Genomic DNA, 6,759 nt, shown 5'->3' with positions numbered 1-6,759 from the left:
GAAAAAAATTGTCTAAATAGACTTCAGAATATACTTAAATAAAATTAATTACTTATCAATAAATTAGTAGGAAAAGTTATAGGATAAAATATACATATATAGATATGGTATGTTTGTGTTTTTGAAAATATTTGTATATATTATAATATAAATAGAGTTAGTCCAACAACTCGTATAATAATAATAATAATAACAATAATTATTATTATTATTAATATTATTATAAATAAATAGCTTATTTCACAACTTTTTTTTATGTAAAAATATTGTTGAATGATATAGGATTATCAGACAAGTTATAGGTAAACAATCTTTTCATCAATTTTATTATATTTTTTTAACTGTGATAAAGATTGAATAAAATCGCTAACACGTGTTAATTGGAACTGAAAAATAATACTTTGATAGCTATAATATAAGGATATCTTATAAATTTTTCCACACACTTTACATTTATTATTTTATTTTTTAATTTTTTTACAAATTTTTTAATAATCAAAATACTTTTAAAAATGAATTATAGTGATGTAAAAAAAAATATTTTCCAAATTTGACATCTAGTTAGAGATTGATAAAAGAAAATAAAATGTTATAAGTGATGGTAATATATAAGAATGAGAATAATAAAAATGATAAATATATTTTAAAAATAAATGTTGAAATATGACTTCTATTTGAAATTTAATATAGTTATAAAATTTTATAATTATTAACCCTTCTATTCCTGGAGTGAAGTTTAGTACGCATGATGGCGTGTCTTCCTTATCATATTAATTTTTCTTTTTCTTCTCTTCGTCTCACTCCAGTGTATAGTAAAATTTGATTTATATATAAACAACATATAAGCTTACACTTGCCAAACAATTATTACTTGTATTAGAAGCCATTTGACATCATGTGTCACTCTTAATTTTGGAAGAAATGTGTAATAATAGAAAAATGACGTATATATATCTATAGGAATCATCACTTGAAATATATGGAGAGAATAAAAATTATAAATTTTAATTTATACGATAGATGATAGGATAGGATAAGAAGAGAGATAAAAAATATTTAATAAATATATATATTTATATTATATATATCATTGTTAGGTAACATTCATTCAACCATACTTTTAACAAGGGTCCCTTTATTTTAATGAGGGGTAAATATCTTTTCTACAGTATTTTATTTTCTTTTATATACTTGTCATTTAACCGTTCATCATTTTAATATTGTTATTTTCACGTTAAAGAATGTTTCAATAATTTCAATTAGTGGTGATAAATTGTGTGTAAAGAAAATATGTAGAAGAAAGAAAGTGTGAAAAAATAAGTGTTCTTTTCATAATTTACCACCTTGGTGCCTCTGTTTCTCAAAATATTCAAGGTTCTGACAAATAGCACCTCTAGTTGCACCATAGAAGAAAATTTTACAAGGTTTATGAAATTCTTATGCTTAATTATTATCATTAATTACAGGAGCTATTTGGAGATGGAAAAGATATTCAAGGCATACGTATACTCAGATTGAAGGGAGGTTCCTTCATGAAATGGAGCACGGGGTTGGAAGGTTTAGGACCAACGACCCTACTGCTGCTCACGTTTACTTTCTTCCATTCAGCGTCACATGGATGGTAAAGTACCTCTATACACCCAACACTTACGACGTCACTCCCTTGGAGAATTTTGTCTCAGATTACGTGAGAGTGATCTCTATGAAGGCAAGATAGCGGCGTGGGGCGTTTTCCGGTGATACTTCACCTCCATAGAGGTGGATTTCCGGTAGAGGTACATCTTTTCTAGGGTTGAAGCCTTCAGAAGTGTTGGCATGCACGGCCCAATTCGCCCCATCCTGATCCACTACTCGGAAAACCGGGAGGGATAATGACATGCGTGTCTACCGGTATCTCCCGAAAGACCTTGACTACTATTCCTTCATGGTGGAGTCAATTTATGCTGAATGCGTGCCCGTGATTCTATCAAAGAATTATACGCTGCCCTTCAGTGATGTGCTGGGATGGGATGCGTTTTCAGTGGAGGTGGATGTTTCAGATATTCCAAGGCTGAAAGACATGCTTAGTGCAATTCCAGGGGAATACAGGAAACTCAAGCATGGAGTAAGGGCCGTCAGGAGACATTTGATGTCTTTCACATGATCTTACATTCCATCTGTCTCCGGAGATTAGATACAGATATCAAATAATTGCCCCTTAATCATAGGTAAGTGTATGTATATATTATATATAGAGTTATTTTTCTTAGGCTTTGAACCCATTAATTTGGAAAGTTGGCCGTTTATGGTACTAATTAAAACAAACTGTCATTTTCATCCTAGCATGTTAATCTTTAATCCATATTATCTATTAGGTTATTTTATTTTTTATCTATTTTTTTTTTAGTTTTATTTATTTCTATTTATTTATATTTATTTTGCTATTACATGTACATAAAACTTATTTTATTATTTTATTTTTAAACTAATTTGTCCATATTAATTTTTTATTTTATCTTTATATAACTTTTAATTAATTAATAATTTAATAAATTATTAAAAAATAACTTACATTTATAATATATATTTTTATACTATTTTTTTCACTTTTAATTTTATTTTTTTTGTGATTTATAATTCTTTGTTCATTAATAAAAATAAATTTAGAAAACATATATTTTTATTTTTAATATTATTTTTTTAAGATTTATAATTATTTGATCATTAATAAAATTAAATTCAGAAACATATATTTCACTTTTATTTCTTAAACTAATGCTATATATATAAAATAACAAAAATTGTTTATATTAATATATAAAAGATTATCTCTCTAAAACATTATTTTATTAATTTAATTTTTTTAAACTGATTTATCATAAAAATAATAATATATTTTAATTCTATCATTTAATATGTAATAAATTATTATTTTAGTTTTTAAATATAACTATTACTTTCTCAAATTTAAAATTTGTATATCAATCTTCAAAATGTCAATTATATATAAAATTCGAATTACATTGTTAATGAATTTATTCTATGATAGGTATTCCTAAAAATTATTTTAATTTTTATTTTATTTTCTAAAAGAAATAAATAACTATACTTCTTTTAATTTTTGTCCTTAGACACACATCATTAAAAAAAATTCCAGTACATTTTCAATATGTTTATTATTAAATTATAACTTATATTTAAAATATTAACTCATTTATTATATACTATTTTTTTCATTCTTTATTTTATTCATTTATAATTTATAATTAATTTATTATTTAATAAATTATATATTAAAGTATTAATTATTTTATATGCTTTTTTTCGTTTCTAATTTTATCCCTTATGATTTCTAATTACTTGTTTAGTCATTTAATAAAGTTAAATTTAGAAAGATATATTTTATTTTTATTTTTTAAAATAATATTCTTTAAAAATAGTATATATTTATTAACAATACAAATATTGTATGCGGTCATATGAAAAAATCTCTCATATGAATTTGTTTTTAATAATCTTAAACCATGATAAACATTCCTAAAAATTATTTTAAAAATTAGTTAATTTTTAAAATAAATAAATAATTACTTTTATGTCCTTAGATAAATTTTAACCATAGTTAAAAGTTTTAAGCTAATGTATTTTTAATATACTTATTATTAAAAAATAACTTATATTTAAATTATTATTTCATTTTTCTATGCTATTTATTTCATTCTTAATTTTACTTTTTCTTAAATTCTTATTACTGATCATTTGATAAATTATCAATGATTAACTTTTTTTTCATACTATTTTTTAATTTTTAATTTTATCCCGGTTTTTAATTACTTTATCATATGATAAAACTAAATTTAGAAAAAAGTATATTTTAGATTTATGTCTTAAAATAATATTATTTAAAAGAAATAAAATAAACTTATTAATAATAAAAAGTATTTATATTATCATATAAAAATATTGTCATATAATAGTTTTGTCCTGTAAAAACTAGCAATAAAAAATTATATTTATCATTATTATATTAAATTATTATAATATTATTATTATTATTATTATTATTCATATTTTTATTAAGTAAAAATTAAACGTATATTATTTAATAAAAAATTAGTATGATTTATAAAATGTTTTTAATAAAAAGTATGTTTTGAGTCTTAAAGTTGGACGTGAAATTTAAATTAGTTTTTTTTAACTTTTATAAATTTTAATCCTAAACTTTAAAAATAAATTGATATAGTTATTTCAATCCAATAGTATTAATTTTTTACGTGTTAAACTGTTTTTTGGACTGATATTAGAACTCAAATATTTTAAAAAGTGTAAATAACTTAAACACAAAAAATTAATTTAATTGAATTAAAACGATTATATTAATTTATTTTAAAAGTTTTATCATCAAATTATATGAAAATTTGATAAAATTCCAATTTTATGTTAAAGTTTAAAAACTAAAAATATATTTAATCCTTTAAATAATTATATTTGTCACAAAATAGATGAAAATATTGTGCTTAATAGTTAATTTTAAATATTTAATAATAAAAAATTCACACAAATTATATTCACTTAATTCATTTTTTACTTCAACTTCAAATTATAAAAGCTAACAAATTTATTGTATTTAACTATATTACTGTATTTATATTGTTAATATATGACTCTAAGAATATATATATATATATATATATATATATATATATATATATATATATATATATTTTATTTATTTTTTATATTGTGTAATTATTATAAAATCTAAAAGTATTAAACGTTGTAATTGTTATAAAGTTTTAACTGTGTAATTATTTACACTTCTCTATAATTACTTTATGTAATTCTCGATTTTAAGATTTATACTTTTTTATTATATTTAACATTAAAAAAAATTATATTGTAATGTTATCGTTTTTACTGTATAAAATATTTAGTTAGTATTTATAATAATATAAATATGGATACCAGCAAACTGACTTGATCACACAAAGAATGCTAGCTCTAAATATTGCATACACATGAATGAAGAAGACTGCATAGGAAATAGCAGCAGCTGTGTGAGGGGAACATATTTCTTTCTCCACTCAGCTGCCTACAGGTGAGCATAATCTATTTCAGCCTAACCAATATATTATGAAACTGCTGGACATTGTAAAGTCTTCTTTTACTTAACAAACTCTTTAGTATTTGGTACTTTATCTTTCAAACTTTTTTTTATCCTTAAATGAATGGTAGAATATCTACAAAATAATTATCTAACATTTAAATTAATATTTAGTCAAAAATTCTGATCAAATTTAAATTAATGAAAAAAAAAGTACTTACCTCTTTAGTATACAATCTTCAATTCAAATTAAAATTTATATTCAACCATTTACTTGAATTTAATATTTTAAATTTTATATTCAATTATTTTGTGAAGACTTAGAAAATGGTATTTTAGAAGTAGTAGTGAGTTAAAAATAATGAGACTCCATTATTTTAATATTAAAAAGTTTTAATATAAAAGGAATTGTTATAAACAAGTTTCATTATTTTTAAAACATATCATCTCTAGAAACCACTTTTCTAGAGTTTTCTACCTTCTCTCTAAGTGTTCTTGCTTCTAAGTCATATGTTTGACGACTAGGAAGTGACTTTATGTTCACGACGTCAAGGTCTACAATAGCCGATCAATTTCAAGAATAAAGCAAATAAGTTTCGACTCATTTTTCTTCGTCCGTTCCCAAATCTGTTTTAGAATAACCTAGTATTGTTGCATGGGTAATCATATTTCTTCTAGTCATTCTTGGTTAATCTAGAGTTCTAAGGACTTTGTCCGCTTCCAATTTGGTGTTTCGTAGTTTCGTCTAGAGATTCCTTGCGTTTCAAGCAATCAGCAGAACGTTCCTTGAGTAGGGCAGTTTATGATGAGGTAAGGGAAGCTAATTTATTTTTCATAATTATAGTAAGATGTTTGTAATTTGTCGGTGTGCATGTGATTATATGATTATCAGTGGTGTGAAATTTGGAAAAATATGAGTAATTGCCATTTTTTATGTGTTTTTGGAATAATTGTGAATGTATGATTGTTGTATAACTTATAATTTGATGAAATGGAAATGTTGTTGAGATGAAACTGTGTTATTATTGATAGTTGAAAGAATTGGGGATTTTGAGTATAAATTGGATATTTAAAGTGATGAGTGTATGTCAATTTTTGGATTAGTGGATTTAAGGAGAATTCTGCAGTTTGGTAAAGGTCTTTGGGTCTATTATATTTGGTTTAAGTCCTAAAATAGTTATATTATGAAGTTAAAATTGAGAAGTAACACTTGAGTGCATTTTATACCATTTTAGAGTGAAATTGGAGGTTTTAAGAGGTGAATTTTAGAAGGAATGATGGTTTAATAGCAGTAGCAGTTTGGGGACTATTTTTGAGCTATTTTGGACTTGTTGAAACTTTTAAAACAGTAAAATCTAATCTATATTGTAGTAGAGGTCTTGGGAGGGGGTATTTGCATGGTTTTTGGTCAAAAAGAGGGGTTTTAGGTAGTGAATTTCTAAGGGAGTGATTCTGGTGGAATTGGTGAATCTAGAGTCCATTATTAAGTCAATCAAAACTGGGTTATGCAGATTTTGCAATGAAATGGTTGTCAGAAGAATTGGAAATGAGTTTGAGTAGCTTCACTAGTACAAAAACAGTGTATAACGTCACGTGTTCAACGTCCAACCACTGAATAACCAATGTTAAAAATGAGCGGTGACATTTTTGTAAATAAATGCAATTATTAAACGTCGTTT

General features: G+C 23.5%; 1 pseudogene; it reads left to right on the top strand.

The window, feature by feature from the left end:
• The first annotated feature begins 1,876 nt into the window (after positions 1 to 1,876).
• LOC148204131 (putative glycosyltransferase At5g25310 pseudogene) lies at positions 1,877 to 2,143 on the top strand (annotated as a pseudogene).
• Positions 2,144 to 6,759: the final 4,616 nt, after the last annotated feature.

The sequence above is a fragment of the Vigna umbellata genome, chromosome 2 (genome assembly GCF_029865625.1).
Source record: "Vigna umbellata cultivar VRB3 chromosome 2, Vumbellata_1.0, whole genome shotgun sequence".
NCBI lineage: Eukaryota > Viridiplantae > Streptophyta > Magnoliopsida > Fabales > Fabaceae > Vigna > Vigna umbellata.
The sequence above is the reverse complement of the archived record's forward strand: the minus strand, read 5'-3'. Positions and strand labels throughout refer to the sequence as shown.